Below are 20,193 nucleotides of genomic sequence, written 5' to 3'. Positions count from 1 at the left end.
TATTTATTTCATATTTTTATCTACGAAGTTTGCATTAAACAAAGTGCCTACTTTGTATTACGCTTAGCAAGAAAATTTGTACTTTTTCTGATAATACTTGTTTTTTTTTTTGGTTGGTGATTAAATTACCATTTGTCAGAAGTAATTTCTTTATACTAACACAGCACACCTTACAAAATATCGATACAAGTACTCAGAATTGTAAAATGTATCGATAACACTCACTTTTCAGCATGTTTTGAAAAAAAAAGAAATAATTGAGAAATTGGGAAAAATTAGGTAACTAAAATTTCAGAATTATATTTACAAACCCATAATATTTAAAGTTATAAACTTAGATCCAAATTATAATCCTTGAAAATCTAAATGCGGCGAGTTTTCTACAACTTTTAATGAAAGGCTGAGTTTAAGACCTGTTTTATCGTATCGTATAATATATAAGTCACAAGAGCGAAAAATTCAAAGCCGCTAACATTCGTGTAGTCTTACTCTTTTCGATATATAATTAATATTTGCAAAAGTTATCGGTTAATTAATATATTTAATTTTCAATTCAATTATCGATATTCCTTAACTTTTAGTAGCTTTTACAGTTAACGACACTTGCCTGAAATTTGTAAAAATCATAGATTCATCGGTATGCTTGACCATCTACAATCGTGTCTTGGTACTTGTTGGTTTCTCTAGCCACAGCCATGAAATCCAAAGAATTTGTTAAGGCCACGAAATTTTTCCAATAACTAAACAATGTTACCTTTAGCGACATTTATCTAGAATTTGCAAAAATCATCGATTAATCGATATACTTAACTTTTAGTAATTAGCGATACCCCTTATGTTTGCTTCATTAGCTAAAAAAATATAATCGAAACACTTTTTTATGCCACGAAAAATGTTGAAAAAAAAAAAGTGTTACCTCTATCAATATTTATCTAAAATTTGTAAAAATTATCGATTAATCGATATTCTTAAGCAAAAAAAATTTAAAAATATTGCAGTTTTTACTGTACGATGCTTGCCGACGTTTTCAAGAATAATCGATTATTCGTTTATTGATACTTGTTTTTTTACCAGCCAAAATATTATAATCGAAAGAATATTTAAATCCATGAGAAATTTACGAAAATTTGTAGTTTTTACTGTTAACGACAATTATCCAAAAAAATTTAAAATTATCGATTAATCGATGTATTTAATTACCAGTAATCATTGTTATTCTTTCTATTCTATTCGTGTTTGGTTCACTAGCCACAATAATGTAATCGATACAATTTTTTAAGCCTTGAAAAATGTCCACTAACTACAAAAAAACAACTATTTAATCACCTAAAGTTATCGATAACCTTACATTTAATATTACCATACATTTTTAAAATTTTCTTTCTTGTAATTTCTAATGTTTACTTAAATTACTAATTATCGATATTCCTTTCATTTAGTTGTAATCGAAAAAAATTTTGACAAATATAAATTGTTCTATATTTTAGGATTTTAGTTAAAATTATGTATTAATCGATATACTTCAATGTTAGTATTTTTCGATGTTTCTGTGAGTTCACTAGACGCAATATTATAATCGAAAAAATATTTTATATCTGGAAAATTTGCGAATGCTTTTGAAGTTTTGTAAATAGTATCGATAAATCGATAAACTTTCAGTAATTATCGATATTAGTTATTGTTTTGTTCACTGGTCGCAATATTATTATCCATTTTTTTTTTTTTAATTTAGCTTGATTGTCCCTTTTTGGTTTTCACTATATGTCATTATTTTCTCTTCGAAGAATTTCGCTCACCTCATGGACTTCGAATTTCAGTCAATATTTTAGTACATTTTTGACTAAGTTCCTTCTCAGTCATTTTGGTATAGCAAAAATGAACTTGCAGCTTGGATATTGTTTACCGAGGTCCCAACTTTCTTCTAGAATCCGTTCGTGAATTTTAGTTTATTGGAACATTACTTTGATCTCAATCACTGAGTTCGTATAAATAATTGTCGAAATATCTTTTAGAATAGTTGAAGAAATGTGACGTAAAAGCTTTTAGGAAGGACAACGCACTTTTTGTTAACTGAAACCAGACTTACTTCTATAAAACAAGCTGCAATCGACATCCAATGTGCGTTGGAACTAAAGCCTCATAAAAGTTTTGAATTTTTTTTTAATAAAAAATTCTAATTAAAGAAATAAATGGAACTATCTTGACTTTCTACAAAATCTTTCAAAGTTTACTAAAGAAATTTTGAAAATCACAGTTAATTCTATTAAAACCGATAAGCGGTATTTGTTTTCATTCACTTTCAACTAAAAACACTAAATATATTAAAACTTGACCATAAAACGAATTCATTAATATTTTGGCTCTTTTTAAAGTTTTTAAGTATTGTTGTTTATGTGTATAAATGCTTCATCAACAAAAGTTTTCTTATAAGTTCACCACCGGCAACTTTAACTGTACGAAGACGCCTTTACTTTTACAAAATCCATTAAAGTAAAACATAAATTTGGACATAAGCGCCGCCGCATACTAACTTGCGAAATATGGTTCCAATAATTTTAAAGATTTTCGAAAAATGCAAAACTTTCAATGCGAAATTAAATTCATAAAGCAAGAAGAATGAAGAAGAGAGGCGCGCCAACACAAGGCACATATTGATGGAGAATTCGAGTATTTAAATGCGCAAATATTTGGATATGTGGGTGGTGTGTACAAATATGTACGTATGTGTGTGCGTGTTTTTATATTTTTTGTGTATGTGTGTGTCAAGTGGACGCTCACTGACCGGACATTGAGGGAAATGTGGAAATTTGTTTAGCTGCAAGCTTGAAGTTTAAAGTGGCGAAGATTTTGAGAAATGCAAACGACCAACTTTTAACATAAAATTTTGAACTAAAGCTGAAAAGAAATTCCAATTACAAAAGTTTTTAGTTGAACGGTCAAACATAACAACAAACAATTTACCGTAAGTGCTGCAAGGCAAACGGACTGGAGGATAATGGCTGCAGTTTCGGTTAGAGGGCGACAGAGAAAGAATGAGAGAGTGTGTGAGAGCAAATGAGAGGGAGCCCGTTGTTGTCTGTGTTGAAAAAAACACAAACAAAAACAACAAAAATCTTAAAAACCGAAATAAATAACTGCAAATCGCGCGAAACTGTGCTTGGCAACAACAATAATCTACAGTAGCTGCATAACATAGCGCAGTKACACGACGATAATCACACAAGCGAAACCAGCAGCGGCACAAAAGCGCTRAAATGTGGAACTATAAGCAGATTACAACAACAACGACTTTAGTTGCAAAGGCAATGGCAAATGCGGCGAATGTTGTAATAATGCCTGTAGACGACAATCGCGACAACATCAGCAACAAGCAGAAAAACAAGCACAATAAAAGCAACAACAACAACAATGCGACTGCTGATGATGACGACAATAGCAGTGCGGAGTGCTGCAACAGGCATTGGCGACAGCAACCACAACAAACAGCTATAAGTTGCAACCAGCGCAAACGCAAACGCAAAGGCAATAACAAAAACGTTGACGACATCAACATTTAATATTAACAGCTARCAGTGTTTGGCAAGAATTATATATTGTTGGCTTGTTGATGGCGACGACAAAGACGCTGTAGACTGCAAATACAGCTGCAACAACATCAACMRCTTGCAAGCTTTGGCCATGCAAAAKTGAGGCAAACAGTTTATGTATACATAGTTATTGAATATATATAATTATATACATATTTTGGGTACATAAATTCACTTTGTATGCAGCCAACTTGTTTTGCTCCACAGCGCTTGCTGCCATTGTTGCCACATTARCACACAAAACTGTGGCAAACGCATTAGTATTGCTTGCTGCGCTTTTCTTGCTGCCACTTTGTGTGGCAACAACAAAAACTTGACTATAAGAAGACAATACTTGTTTAGTTGGCTTATTGCTGTTGTCGTTGCTAATACTCAGCTGGTGCTCCTCTGCTCGTTCCTCTGCTGCTGATACTTCGTCTGCTATTTTCTGCACTGAATTACCTTTCAATTTCGATTTCATTTCATTGCAACAAAAAGCTGCTGTACAACAATGAAGATTTATAATATTAGAACCAGTGTGAAATTAGTTGAATTTTGCGGGAAACTCTTCCGAAAGTGTATTGTTATGTAGCTCGCATACATATTTAATTATTTATTGAATACATAAATTAGTTCAGGATTATAATATAGGGCATATGAGTGTTAATAAGTTTATTATGGGGTTTTACATATATTCGATCTTTTGCTTGAATGTCATTGACATCCTAAATGTAGGCAACATAATTGTTAAAGCGAAACGTTGCTTACATTTAAGGGCATAGTATTATAACTTGACCCTTTTGACCTTAAAGCTCACTTACTTCTTATGAGTTTAGTTTCAAATTACAGAAAAATATTTTCTCAAATGATAAGATTGATTAATCTTCATATTCAAAGTGCAAGATATTTCTGCCTATAATTGCAGATTCCTTTGGGCTCTCATCCGAAGTATAGGTAATAAATTTTCAGGTGGAAAGAAGCAAGAGCCTTTTAAGAGGAAATCTTTGCCTACCATAATGGTATTCGCATAGTTCATTAATTGATAAGACCTTTGTTGAGTCCAATTTTTCATGATTGGTTCGAGCACTTCGACTGGTAACTGGCGATTGATACGCGTGACGTTTTGCTTCAAGACTTTATATATTCGCATAGGAAAAATTTTAACTTGGTGGCCAATCGACCGGCCCACCGGAGTGTTCTCTCAATAAATCCATTGATTTGTAGCAAGTGGGTCGGTCTAGTTAAAACCAAATGTCGACGAGATTACAAGCTTCAGTTTCAGGCTTCAAATAGTCGGTGATCATGGCCGGAAGAAATATTGACGAATGAAATGTCCGCTCTTGAGCCTCTTTAGATGGCTCTTTGTCTCGAATGCGGTATTTTTGTTTGTGTACATACCCTATAAGACAAAACTAAATCAGCCTTATCGCTGAGCAAAATTTGGCTCGAAAACTTCGAATCTTCTTGGAACTTTTCAAGAGAATATAGAGCGCCGTAATGTCACTTGGGAAGGTCAATGCTATATTTTCTTCACTGCGTGTTATATTCCATCAAATATTATTCATTAATGAATTTTGGGCCTTACCATGGGGTAATGACGTTGCGAATGGTACGCTCGGCATTTGAATTATTTTATCTTCGTTGTTTCAGAAAATGTAAAGTTTCCTTACCTGATTTTTTTTTTGTATAGTTCCAAATTAGGAAGAAGTAGTACAGAACAATCTTGAGTCTCTAATGGAGATAATAATAACGGATTGTCAAAAAAGTCTTGCGGTATTTTTTATTTATTTATTTACTTTATTTTATAACGGTTTTATGACTAGTTCCTAGCTCTTGACCGATGCTGCGGCTGCTACTATGCCGATCTCTTTCGGCCAATTCAGCGATTTTATCGCATTTTTCGACGACAGGTCTTCCGGAGCGTGGCGCATCTTCGACCACCTCTACACCAGAACGAAAACGTTGCAACCATTCTTGTGCGGTGGAAATGGAAACTGTATCGGGTCCATAAACTGCACTAATTTTATTGGCGGCTTGAGATGCATTTTTGCCTTTATCGTAGTAATACTGTAAAATATGACGTATTTTTTCCTTATTTTGCTCCATGTTTGCGACGCTATAACTCACGAACGGCCTAAAAGAAATGACAATCAATCAAACACGTGTTAGAGCGTGAAATGAGCTTTCCAAAAAGGTATAGCATGACCCGATGTGACGAATAAAACTAGAACTACGCGCTCTTAGCGCCAACTAGCGAAAATACCGCAAGACTTTTTTGACAAGCCATATGTGCGAAGTAGTAAAACTATAGCAGTCAACGAATTGGAATGAAATCGTGAGTCGGAATGATGAAGTGACGACTTCTTACATATGAATATACTTATTAACCTGAGATAAATTTTTTTTCGTTATTTCTATGAAGTAATCTTCAATTGCTTCCAAATTTCCTTGCCTCTGAACTTAAATATACACAAATTTCCTGCAGGGTTGCATGCATGTTGTATCCAACCATTTACCATGCCTCAAGCGATATTCGGGGGTACAAGACAAAGCCTAACGCTACAAATTTCGAATCCAAACCGGTTGGTTACTTTGCTATTTTTCTCCACTACTTTTTCGTTACTTACAAACACACATGGCTATGCACATTCGATACACTATGCTGATAAGCCTAGGTGTGTTTTAACAGTAAAATGCTATATTTTTTGTCTGTCTCCTTCAATAGTTAACTGCTAACATTTCACTTTTTCCAAGGAACATGAGCAACAACATTATTTGGTAATAGATATTAAACAACACAAAAAAAAAAAAATAATAATAAATAAATAAATAAAATACAAAAAAATAAAAAACAAAAAAATTTAAATGACGAAAATTTTTGCAGCAGAAAAGGTCTTAAAGCAGTTCTCTGTAAGTTGTTGCCTTTAAGTCATTGCCGACGAGAGATATCAGCTGTGCTCGCCAAACAAATTTCATTTTCTTTTTCTGTTTGTTGCAAAAAAAAAAAAAAATATCAAAAAATTAAATAAAGAAAAATCGAAGTCGACTGGCTCCGCAATGTGTTTGTTAAGTCATCCGTTAACGAAATTTATGTAATTCGAACACTATTCCGCTATAAATGCATACATACACACATTTACTATATAAGTGCTTTGAATGGCGGTATTGTAGGTTTCGGCGTTTTCTTCTTTTGGTGTTTGGCGTTTACTGGAAAAGTTGTGCGATAATTGAAGCATAAAATTGTAAAGCGAACGAAGTGAGAGTGCGCGAATCGCAGGGTTCCCAGCTGCATGTAGGGAGTCGCTTTCAGCGGCGAATTTCGAGTTATTTCAATTTCGGTTTGCTTTTCGTTTACTTGTGTTTTTTACAGTTGGCCCGTATTTAATGTAATTACAAAACGTCACGATGATAATGCGTTTCACTCGAGCGTAAATTAGCAAAATTAAAATAAGCTGTGTCATAATTTGAGATTTTAATGATAAAGTAATGGTTGATAATTTCAGCTTTAAAGATGGTTTAAGAAAATATAATATATCAAAAACTTCAACATCTTATAAATAAAAAAATTTCCATCCAAAGACTTAACTTTGCTCGGTCCCATTGCATCTCAGCTGTATGACACTGTGGACCGATGTAAGCAATTTGGTCGGAGGTTGTTGCGCTGCTCTAGACAATAATCGTCAGAAGGAATTTCTACCACCTTGTCTGCTGGTGATTGCTCGATTGCTCAGGCAGTGAAATCGATGGCATATGCTCAAATGTAAATGGCTATCTGCCAGATAACCTGGGCGAAGGAGTAAATCCTAAGATTTTAGGCATGATACCCCTGGCCTACGCTTCTTCACTCCTCACACGACCGATATTTTTACCAAATTATAGAGCAGCAACGAAACCTTCAAGTCGCTAGCCGGCAGCACATGAGAAAAAGATAAAGAAACGTTGTTGGCAACATACAATGCAATCGGCCGGCCGGTCCTTTACTATGCCTCTCTATGTCTGGATGCTGTGAAAAGTAGACGGTGAAACCGCAGACTTCTCAGACTACGGACTACGATAGAGTGCCCCTTGATGTCTCCCATCGAATACTTCCATAGTGAGGCGGGTATGCTCCCGGTTAAGAAGCATAATAATCTCCTCTCCAAGCAGCTTTTCGCAGAAATCATACCTGCAGTCACCTGCTTGGAGCAGAGCCATCTGATAGGAGGATCAAGAAGTTCCTCCTCAACTACATCGACGACATAAAACAATACGCCGACCTGACTTCGGACGCAACTAACTTTTGACATGATAGATTCGTTCTGGACACTGTAGAGGTTAAACTCCTACTTATCCAGACCCTGATACAGCAAACATATGTCCGGCGTGAAATGAGTCCCCGCATGACACGAGCCACCTTTTTGCGTGCCCTGCTAACGCTACATATCTGAGACCCTCTCCATTTGATCCGACCCCGTCAAAACATCACGTTCTCTTTGCTCCCGTTAGGTGACTGCGATGACAATTTTTTTGGTCCTTCCCATTACAAAGGGGATTAGGTACCCGTTACAACAACAATAATAATCTGTGCACAATTTCGTGAGGATATCTATTCGAATTAAGATTGATTGTTCACTCTGTATGAGATAGCAGATTTTAGCAATCTTCACCAATATCCCAATTCCTTTTTCACCTGACACTCCTTGCATAATATCCATTTAAAGTTTCTTGCGAGCACTTCACCAACGAAGACGAGAAATAAGTGAAACAATTTAAAGTGATTTTTCACCGAATTTCGGCTGGAAAAGCGAATATAAAGCAAAGCAATAAAAAATATTTAAGCAATCAATTATATAATCAGTCTAGACTTTGATGTCTGCGCTTGATTTGCGGCAGGCTGGCAATTTTTCACTCAAAAAGGTTAATTTGCCAAAGGTGAAAATGCAATAAGAGGCAATCAAATTTTAAGTAGCTACATAACTGTAAATTATATTATATTTAAAATTTTCTTTCCACTGTCTTCGATTGCTGTCTTCCATTATATGATTTTTTGTTCATAGCTCTAAGCTTGTCTGACAGTTTTATCAAAGAGTATTCTTTGTTTTGAGTGGAATTGACATTGACTTAATTTATGTGGTACCAGTGGCGTTTCTGGCATTGTTGTTGTTATTAAGTTGTTGTAAATAAGCTAAATTCTGATAATTAAGTCTGTGTACAACATTTTCACCACTTCCAAATACAGAAATGCATTCACACTAAGTTCTCCGCTAACATGGCTTGTAATTAAAACATAAATTAGCATATAATATACAATGTTATATAAATAAAGCAACTTTTTTTTTGGAAAGGAAGTACAGCTGATCTCAGTCAGGTCACGTTTTGCAGTGGCCACTATATCTCTGAACTGGATCGAAGATTCGTTAAAGTAATATTCTTCTAGTAATCTAAAAAAAAATCAATTTTTGATTAAAGTGCCGGTCTTAAATTGTTGATAAAAATTTTTTTTTGGTGAGAAAAAATGTTCGACTAATTACTAAACATCTATTCTAAAAGCTCTGTAATAATTTAATAATAATCTGTTTAGTTTAATGTTGGTCACCGACTTTGAAAGCACCATTTGAGAAAAGTGGGTTTACAGTTTGGAATGCACTTTCAAGCACTTTGAAACGCCTTTTCAAATTGTCATATAATTTCGAAAATATTCACCGGAACAGTATGAAATTTTTTGAGTCTTAAAATTTATATAACATGAATCGTCTCAACTTTTTTTAGAATTTTCCGCCACTTTTACTTATTATTACTATTAAAAGTTGTGTAGGATGGGAGAATAGACTGCTCAGAAAGACTGTCCACTGTTACGTTCACCTTTCTGGTTTGATGTGGTAGTGCTCTCAAAGAGACGATCCACTGTGTGGGCCACTTTTCATTTTGATGTGGTTCTCAGCCTTTTTAATCTGAGACAGCTGTTCCCCTGTAATTTCTGTGCTTAAACCAAATTATTGTTACCAGACAATTATTTCAATCTCATTTTGTTCTCAAATGTTTCTTTGAAAAGACTACAAATTATATATTTTTGACGTTGTATATCGTGAGGTGAAAATAAGTATGATGAATACAATGAAATATAGGCAGAAAAATACATAAATAAAAAAAAATATGGTAATATTTAATTCTTGCTCTTCCTAAAAGCCTCTTTAAACCTTTGAACACATCTTATTCCATAAATAATAGAGTATAGGAATGAACCAGGACGGAATTGGCAATGATTCAAAATTAAAGGCCATTAGGTATTTATTAGTAAGAGTGATTCCGGAATGAGTTAAGAAGTTCTGGTTACCATATTTGTCAGTATAAATACTATAATCCAACTCATCAAATTTGACTGGGACTCGTCCATTTAGACTGGACAACCCATAATATACTTTTTCCCAGAATGGTACAAGCTAAGTTTTCTAACTTCTTGTGCAGTTTGATTTCCTATGTCCCATTAGCCCCAAATTTCAGTTTGTAATTAGTGCTTAGCAGCTGTTTATTTACTTAATATAAATTGTCTGGTGATTTTGTTTATAAAAATAACGGATCAACGAGTTTCTAATGGAGTTTTGAGTTTACAATGGAAACGTGGATACAAAATCATAGAAATCTTTGCGGGAGTCCAAAGTTTATAACAAAACCATGTAATTGAGTGCACAAAGCATTTAGCGAATGTCAGAAATCATCCCTGTTAATTACGATGGTATTGAAAAAAAATAAAAACACAATGTTTGTTCTCATTTTGATAACAGATACATTATAGAAGAGCTTCTCAACAATCGTTTATGATGTACTCAACACATTTCATTTAATGTCTTGGGTATGAAGTACAAAGTGAAAGTTTTGCAAAAATGACGTCGAGAAGAAGTCGTACAAGAGATGCATGCTACGCAGCTGAGAACCTTACATTCACCAAAGTTTTCATTATTGGTGGCGCGACGTGGGCTTATGAATATAAAAGTATACAATACTTTAGAGCAAGATGCTCCAAAAATTAGCCAGCTGCGGCTTATGAAAAATCCTGTTAATAAAAAAGATCCTATTTAAAATATAATAATGAAGATTTGTTTTAAAATACATGACAATAAGTTTTCTGTTATCAGTTCGGATGAAATTTGATCCCATAGCTAAAAAGTCGTGAAAATGTTCATATTCGTTAGTATGGAATATTGCTTTCAATCTTATATACTTAATACTTTAAGTATTGAGAGATAACTATTATATACCATACTATAGTATCTCAAGTACTGTTAATCTATCCCACGTATCTCGAGATTTTTCTGATCGAAATTTTTTAAGTGTTTTTGGGTATTATTAAAGCTATTTTTACCAGTAGGCAAATCGGAGCAGACTTCCCATTATTACACTAAAAATACCTTGAAACATTTTCCTTTGAGTCGCTAAACCTTAACCTGTACATAACCACCTAAATTGATGCGCGCAAGTCCTGAGTTCATTCACTCTTCACCTGAAGCATTACAAAAGCTTAAACGCTACACAAATAGCAACACTGCAGTGTTTGTTTGTGTGTGTATATATATATGTACATAACCTGACGAAAAATAATTTATTTATATTTTTTTTTTTGCAGAATGTCAACGTCAACACCTGACTGAAAGAACAAAAGCAACAAAAAAACTTGAGAAAGGCTGCTGTTGCCGGAAAGCGAACACTACGCTGTATAAAAAACCAAAGCAACAAAAACAAAATAAGTTAAGTAACCGAGACTCGAGGCAACGAAATCGAACACTTGCTTAAAATCAGACAGAAATAAAAAAATGCCACAAAACAAAAACAAAAAAATCTTGAAAAAGTAAACAAGCAAACAATAACAAAAATATATAAAGAAAATATGAAAATTCTTTTCACACAACTTTTGTCGTTTGTCAGTCTTATAAAGTAATAAAGCGAACGAAAGCGAGAGCAAAAAAAAAAAAAAAAGTTCTCTAAAAATAAAAATAAAAGCTGTTGCAGGAAAGCAAAAGTGTGTAAGTGAAGTTCTGTGCAGAACAGACGTTCAGACGGACGTTCCGATAAAAATAATATTGTAATATTAGCAACACAACAAGAACAACAACAACAACATACGTGCGTTGTAACTGCAGTTATAGTCGCGCCAATAATAAGCGGAAGCGCGTTGCTGCTGTTATTAATATTTTCAAGCGTGTATTCTTTTGTTTTTGCGTAATTTTCTCTATCTTTTCGTTGCTTTGTCGCGATTGTCGTTATTTCACTGCCAATCTGTCGACCACCTTACAAGCGTTCGGACGTGATTCGTAAGTGCGCGTGAATTTGCATTGCCTGCCGACCAGCGCGAGTGTGAGGCGGCGCAAAATCAATAGCGCGCATTGTGAAAAAGCGTGAAAATTTTCACACAAGGTAAATGTGAGTGAAATTAAAAAAAAAAGAAGAGCGCAAATAGATAATTACGTGACGAAAATAAAAGACAACTCAGCTGATATTTGATTTGTCTTTGCATGCGGCAAAACGTAATCGATTTGAGTTCATTATTTAAGCTTGATTAGCTCTCGCTGGATGTGCGGACATTCCAAAAAAGGTAGTGAGCACCATTAAACGTGAAAGTTCAACGGTCGCGTAACGGTTGTTTGAGAAAGTGCTGCGAAAAAAATATACAACAGAGAGTTCGTTCTTTCCTTCTTTCAACAAAAAAAATAAAAAAAAAAGAAAAAAATTGTGCCAACTGCAATCCAAACTAACCGATTCACCGCCACATCTTTTACGCATAATTTTTATTGAATTTCTCCCTACGCTCTTTCCTCACGCCGCAAAGCTAATAACCTCTGCCATTGTCGCATTGCTCCTGTACCCACCCAGCCACATTGAAGTGTGACAGTTCAAGCACTCAAAGACGAGCTTTGAATTTCGTATTCAACATTTAACCAGGTAAGTGGCCGCCTTATTATACAAACACTGCTAGTTATGTCTTGCCATCCACTCCCAGTGCCCGTGTGCCCGTGTGCCCGTGCGCCGCCACAGCGCCTTCTGGCCGACTCCATTGAGCTCAGCTGCCGCCATTCGTTTAGTCAGTTGTGTAAACGTTGTAAGTTCGCAAGTTTTTTAATTACACTTCCAACAAGATTTTCTACTTACCGCATGGCCGTGCCGTTCTCCCACTCTCACTGTGCTGTATGCGCACGCTGGTCTGTGTTCACGGCTTGGCCCAGTCACTGCTCTCTTCCTTTAATTACGTGATTATTCATTGCATAATTGAAAGCAATCAGCGATGCTTGTAATTCCACATCGCTCACTTGTTTTCTGCGCTGTTTTTTTTTATTTTTTTTGATTACTTTGGCAAGCTGGTGTTCATTCCGTTTTTGAATATCGATTCGGTAAACGGTAGTTCGCTAGTCAGTGGGTTATGGCATATACAAAGTATTTGTGATTAATTTATACATCTCTTCTAGGTTATCTGCAGATCCTTTCAGAAATGGGTCAAAATTTGAATGTGCATGCATTGTTGTTCAAAAAGATTTTTGAGAGAGTGTTATGAGTTAGAGAATAGAAGCAACCCGACATTTTCTTCTCAATTATCTATCTATTATCTAGCCTTCACAAGACTCAGGTTGAAATATCTGGGATATCGTACTTTCGGAGAACCAGGTTACAAAACCGAAATTGACATTCGTTTTCTTAACAAGCTGTTTATGATCCATTATTTAGAGTTTTAGCTACGATGACGGACCGGTCATAGTCCCTGTTAGGATCGACCTCTTAACCTAATCTAACCTAATCTCACCAAACATAACCTGTATATCTAAAGTTGCAGCCTTTATAACTTAAAAAGCCTGTAGATAGTCTAAAGTAGGTTCTAATAGAACAGAATTTTGATCAAAAAAGGGTACTCTGAAAAAAAAATAATCGAAAGCACTGATTATTTGTGTCCGAGTTTGCTTTGACGTATTACTGCTTTCTAAGAGAGTTCAGGCCAATCTTTATCGACTCATTTTGAACCTTTGAATTGGTTGATTATCCGAAATTTGAATCTCTGACTGTAAAAACACAGTTCAAAGAACTGAAAAGAGATTCTAGATCAATCTTTATCGACTAACCTTGGACGTTGGAATTGGATAACTTTTCGAAATTTGAATCTCCATCTGCAAACAAAAAAAAAAAAAAAAAAAAAAAAAAAAAAAAAAAAAAAAAAAAAAAAAAAAAAAAAAAAAAAAAAAAAAAAAAAAAAAAAATCAGTTCATAGACGGAATAAATGTGATAAGGCAGGTTTAACTCCTTTACTTAGCGGGTAAATGAGTACTTTGCAACAGTAATACTCCTGAAATTTCCGATATACCGGGCTGTCTTCTTGCAAAATTTCTCCGTAATCTCTACTATTTTTGGTCGAAACAGAAACTGTTAATGGTAAAAACTTTCTTCATCTGATAAAAAAAAAACAGTTTTTTCGTGTTTTGTTGCTAATTCAGGGATAAATTTCATAAAGTATGTTTCGATAATCACTTGAGTAAAAGTGTTGAGGAGTACTGTATATGGGCCACTCAGACCATTGTCACGCCCACGAAACGAAAAGGTTTGAAATTAAGTCATCAAGGAGGCAAATATCAAATTAATCGTGATCTTTAATATGCTTATGAACATATGTCACAAACTACTAAAACTATAATTATCAATTTCAGAATTCTGAGCTACATAGACATAACGGTTTCAATGCTTTCAAACTCAATTGTGCTATGCTTCCGAGTTGTGTCTTTTGGAGCAGACAAAGTGCTTTCAATATCAAGCAATCACAAGGATATAAGAAATATTAGCTGACTATTTCGATCATTCAAAATCATTTCCTCCATCCACACTTTTCTAATGCTATGTTGGAAATATTTGCAGCATTTCTACTGTCAGCATTTTGTTTTTAAATATCATAGCGAAAATTCATTATTTTCTGAAATTGTATTTAATTTTTCATTGAAAATATTGGTAATCCAAAGTTTTATGTCTAGAACTTTCATATGGACTTGTGTTCCATGTGGTTTTTAATCATCATAATATGAACTATTTTACTCAGAGTAGATGACTTCTCTCTCATTTCTTGAGCAACTCAACACAGTGCTATTATAATCATGGTTTAAGCCTACTTTCTATTTCCTGGCCTGAAAAGCGTCCCAGTGCTTTTTTAACAACTAATATATGCTTTATTACACTATATGGTTCAGTCATTTTATTGCATAATATATGATATTAGATATATATGTGTATAAATAAGTATGCATACAAATATGAGGTAATAACATAAAACTCGTTTAACATTTGTACTGGCAATAAAATATATTTGTTGACTACTTTTCTGCACCATTAACAGCGCCCTTATTACCATAGAAAGAGTAATAAACCGGAGAAACAATAAAAAAAATCGAGAAACATAAAAAATATTAGATTAAAAAAATTCGCATATTAGTTGGGCTCTCGCCGGGACTATTTTGCGTGGACAGCAAAAATGTTTAGGACATTACTGCCACTAAGTTGAAAACGAAATAAAATATTGCAGTGAGGTATGAAGATATGTCTGATAAAGAAATTTTAATAAAGCACTTCTAATAAAGAAGTTGTCATAAAAATGAACAAAAAAATATGTATGAGTGATTATATTATATTTATTTAAACGGTTAGCATGTACGGGTAATATAGTATGTCATCTCCACTTTAGTCGGCTAATGCTTCAATTGAATGCAAGGTAGTGTAACATTATCAGAATATATTTTATATTATTAATAGTAATGTCTTAAATTTAATGTAATTAAAAAGTCTAACTAGTTTTTGTCTACAATATGAGGTATGGATCTTGCAAGTTGGGAAGTAAAAAACAAAATCTATTAAATTGTAAGAAAACAAAAACAGCGATAAATAAATATCTGCTACATAAATATGTATTATTTACACAAAGGAGATTAAGTATTATTTGCCACTTAACGTTACAGCAAATAAATCAGTTTGAAAAAGACACCGAAAACTGCATGAGAAGCACAATAGCCGAGCTCTTTCCATTTCACAAACGAAAAAGACAAAAACGATAAAAAAGAGGTAAAAAAAAATAAATATAACAAATAAACTCAAGTTGGTGCCAAATAAATCCAAAGCCGACAAGAAACGACGTGGACAAAAAAGTAGTTATTCAGCCACCAGCTCAGTAAGCAAGAACACAAATCCGTAAGCGGCACAAGGACGGCATTAACAACGAGGCTCCCTACAAATAACACGGAAATCGGTATTAAGACTTACTACATTGTTGCTTCTTTTGCACACACGTGCGGTCAAACATGCTTATAATTACAAAAGGAGATTTGTAGATGAAGTACAAATGAGGATTTGGGTGTGAAGTGAAGGTTTGTCAGACACTAGAAGAAGGAGGCCATTGCAGTTTAAGATTTTTTTTGTAGAAGTTTAGAATCTATTTTTTAAGGTCTTTTTTATATATTTTTTTTATGTTTTATTTTTCTTAAATTAAGTTTCTTTAATGCTTCTGGTAATTCTTTATAATTGATTCTTGTAATTCCAATTCTTCTTCATTTAACTTCAACGTCTGTTAAACCATAGGCTCAGTATATAGTTGGTCTAATAGATCCATTTAAAAATGTTTGATGTTGATTTCAGCACGAAGTTGATCGTTTTCAGAATTGTTCTAAGAAGAACACATGTGTTTTGAATAGAAAAGTTAAGTGAATCTCGTGAAGAGGATTTCAGTACCATTTTTTTTGTTTTGTGACTATTTCTCGATCTCTAAAATCAAATTTCGCCTTAAAATAGTTGATTTTAATCATAAAATGAATTTCGAAATTTGTGGATGTAACTCATATATTGGAGTCTTATTTAAGTGTTAAGAGCTTGTTAGAAAAACAGATGTTAGCAGAGCATATAATTGCAAAAGAGCAGTTGAATTCTTTCAGGATCTTGAGGTAAACACCCTACCTATGGTATGGATGACTTAAACTAATAATGAACTACCTCGATCTCAAAGAACTGTCTCAAACCTTTTGCACTATCTTCATCTCAATTTTATATCCAAAATTACTATTAGGTAATCCTCTCTGATTACCATTTTTTCTTGCATGGATATTTGCCATGCTGAATACTAAACAGTTTGGAAATTAAAGAACCAGTCTTAGGTCAAATCAGTAGACCATTAAATCCATAGATAAATGAGACACCAGCCTCCCGCTCTCAATCGTCGTTTCTGAATACTAACAGCATCAGAAATATATGTATATATGAGCATATGTTTTTTCTGATATCTTCGTCAATATGTGAATATCATATACGTATAGAGAGAGAAAAAAACTACCTTCACCCTCTCTAAAAGATTGCTAAGTGTGAACGCATCAGTATTATTGTATTATATTATGATAATTTCTCTCTTTCATTCAAAGATACCAACGATGAATTCCATATAATGCAATTTGCAGTAAAATTTTAGTGTTATTTATTTTAGGCAGCACAGATATTATTATTAATACTTTTATTATTATTGCTTTTACCAAACATAAATAAAAATATCTTACCCCAAATACTATACCTGGTTACTTTTTGCTTGACTGAGTTCGCTATAATAAAATGGCTCTCCCACATGCGTTTAATAGGAATTTTGTCCGAACACAAATTTATGGTAATTCACTGCGGCACACCTCTCCCAACGTTACCTAACTATATCCGCCATTAGCCCAAGTGCACATTCACCTTTATGGCGGCTCATAATGAGTATTGGTGAGAAAATTGGTAGCTCTAAAGGTAAGCTGCCTTTCTCGGCACTTAAGTGTGCGAGAAAAAATAATGAGCAAGCAGATGATATAACTGTAGATATAAGAGAAAATCATATTAAATCTAGTGGTACTAAATTAAGGTAATTTAAATTTTTTTTTTGCGAAAAAATAATTAACATTTTTGGTAGACAAAATTTTTGAGGATCTTATCTTTGTTTCACATATTTCAAGTATTTTATATTTACTTCAATTGTGACAAGTAAAAAGATGTAGAAAATTTGTAGTACATGAGTTTTAATTGCAAGAAATATTACAGTTGGGTAAATGAGATTTGTCCTCTTCTCTTGAACACATATTTCTTCTTCTTCTTCTTCATCATAAATTCATTAAATTCATTAAATTCATGAACTAATTCATTTTGATTCATGATAATCACAAATAATTTGAATCTAAAATTCCACGGAGAGCACAACGATAGGTTTAATATTATACGAAATTATAACTGTGTCCATATATTTTCATATATATCCTATATACATATATGTAAGGATATATATTCCACTCTATTTCCAAAAGCGAAGCAAATCTCTAAAGCAGAATTTAGATTAATATTTAAGAGTTAATGCCGACCATTACCTAATAATATGCACTAAATGTGCGCACATACTTGTGATTCTGGCACACCCTGTAGGGAAAATGGAAACCATATGATAACGAATTGTTAGCCGAAGAACACGTCATAAACTCTATACAGTATACGTACATACAGATTTGCAAACAGAATCAATAAACTGTTGACCAGTCTGTCCCTATTTACCCGAACTATTCAGTTTTTCAAGTTTTCAGGTATCGATCTGAAATTTTCCACATTTCGTTCATTTGTCGAACTGCCTATTTAGACTGATCTATCAAACTCAACTCTTTGTGTGGAAGGAAAGATATTTTCATGAAATTTTACTTGAATTGTTGTCCAGTGAGCGCCACTCTCTTCGAACTTGTTGTTCAGATCATAGCATTTAGTTGTCAAACAAACTAGGCGCTCTAAATCTAGATGAAGATCCTCATAAAAAACTTATTTTTCTTACTAACTAATCCTAATTCCACTTAGAGATTGTTTATATGAAACAACGTGGTAAGAAAGACCACCACCAACACTTTTCAGTTGGATGTGTATTTTCTTCCATATGGTTTTAGGGTTACTATATCTTTATTGTGACCCATATTTCGAGTTAAGAGATTTTAGAAGCTATTAGAAGTTTATCAAATTTGTATATTTTCAAAAGTTCTGATCGGGAAGGTGAAACACTAAATCTGGACTTCTTTGAATTGTTTCAAAAGTTTAAATAATATTTGAAATATATTATCAAGTGAAGCAAAGGAAAGTAGTATTTCTTCACGAGAATTAGATATGTGTTTCTAGAGTCTATTTGAAGTCTTCAAAAAATGGAAAAGCTACCAAAGTTGGAAGATCTTCGAAACAAACGAAATTCGTCTTAAACACTAAATTTGTATGTACCAAAAACTGGGGTTTATAAAACACTGAGTTATTAAACACAAACCTCGGATTTATTTAACACGAAGTTTAATATCCAAAAAACATGCATTGAACCGTTTTTAACACCAAATTGAAATTATTGCCGTTTCACAAACTCGAGTTTATTAAGCGCGGAATTTAATACAAAAACAAAGTTTTTAGAACTGTCAAATAATAATTTGCGCTTTACCACAAATTCGAGTTTTTCAAAAACGGCGTTTAACAAACTCGAGTTTCTTAAACACTGAGTTTAACAGGATTTAAAGAAACATCTCAACAATTAAATTTACATTTTTTTTACCCACAAACTCGATTTTAATAAATACGTTGTAAACACTAAATTTTTGTTGTTTCGTAAACTCGACTTTAACATATGTGGCCACGGACTGTCAACTGGACAGAGTTACTCTAAATTATTTTCAAGGTTACAGCAGTGAGAGTATTTTTGTTTAAGGTTATAATATTGCCAACGATTGGGACTTACTTTATCTTCAAATAATGTTGGAAGTAGTAGACGAAGTCCATAGGGACGTTGTCAGTCAGCAGTCACCGCAGAGTCAAACAAATATTTAAAATATTACGAAAAACAAAGCACAGATTATATTCTGTGACATTTTTCCTACAGGGCACTCACTAATTGCAACATCCAATGAAATCAAGAGCATCGCAAAACAGCCGTTAAGGCCACAAAAATGAAAATTAAAATTTAAAATATCTGTCTAACATTAAAAAGCCGAAAAAGTCAACGTTACAGCAAGGCGATGCTAACAAAAGAATATGCGAACTGAACTGTTTGCGACCCAAAGATAGGACAAACTCAAAATAGCGACGAGAGGATAGTCGAAAATAGCGAAAAAACGCATAGCAGACAATGTCAAGCATTAGTGGTGAACATTAATGAGCGCGAGCGGAAATGATGACAACTCCCTGTTTGCTTTTCGGGCAAACCGTGCTGGTTTAGCGAGAAAAACACGCAGCAGCACAGCAAACATGCAAACATATTTTTGCAACATCAAATATGTATACCTAAACACACACATACACACATATACACACACCGATAATGACAGGACAAACAAGCGGCAGCTACAAGCAACATTGGAAGCGTGTCCTGCAAACCATTTTTTCGCCGTAAATAAGCAACAAAGTGGCAAAGATAATGCGCGCGACTCGATGGAAGGACGAGAAAGAGGCGGCGGGGCAAAACGACTAAACGACAAACATCCAGTGGTAAAGCGTAGCCAGCGTTAAGTAGAGGCATAGTGCGATGGTTGGCGACAGGAGCCACAAGGCAGTACACAGACACCAGCAACCGAGGGCCAAGCGGTCGACAAGCGAGCATGTCATGATAGCATGTTGTAGCAAA

At 34.0% G+C, this 20,193-nt stretch overlaps 1 protein-coding gene across 3 annotated transcripts in view; it reads left to right on the top strand.

Moving 5' to 3' along the window:
• The window catches only part of LOC108967555 (furin-like protease 2), a 381,841-nt gene that overhangs the window by 34,440 nt on the left and 327,208 nt on the right, over positions 1–20,193 (top strand). For all 3 annotated transcript variants that reach the window (XM_018931052.1, XM_018931054.1, XM_018931051.1), the window contains exon 2: positions 11,167–12,479. The gene's annotated coding sequence lies outside the window, so the exon portion shown is untranslated. The remainder of the gene's footprint in view (positions 1–11,166; positions 12,480–20,193) is intronic.

This window comes from Bactrocera latifrons, unplaced genomic scaffold (assembly GCF_001853355.1).
Source record: "Bactrocera latifrons isolate USDA-ARS-PBARC rearing strain unplaced genomic scaffold, ASM185335v1 scaffold_19, whole genome shotgun sequence".
Taxonomy (NCBI): Eukaryota; Metazoa; Arthropoda; class Insecta; order Diptera; family Tephritidae; genus Bactrocera; species Bactrocera latifrons.
The sequence above is the reverse complement of the archived record's forward strand: the minus strand, read 5'-3'. Positions and strand labels throughout refer to the sequence as shown.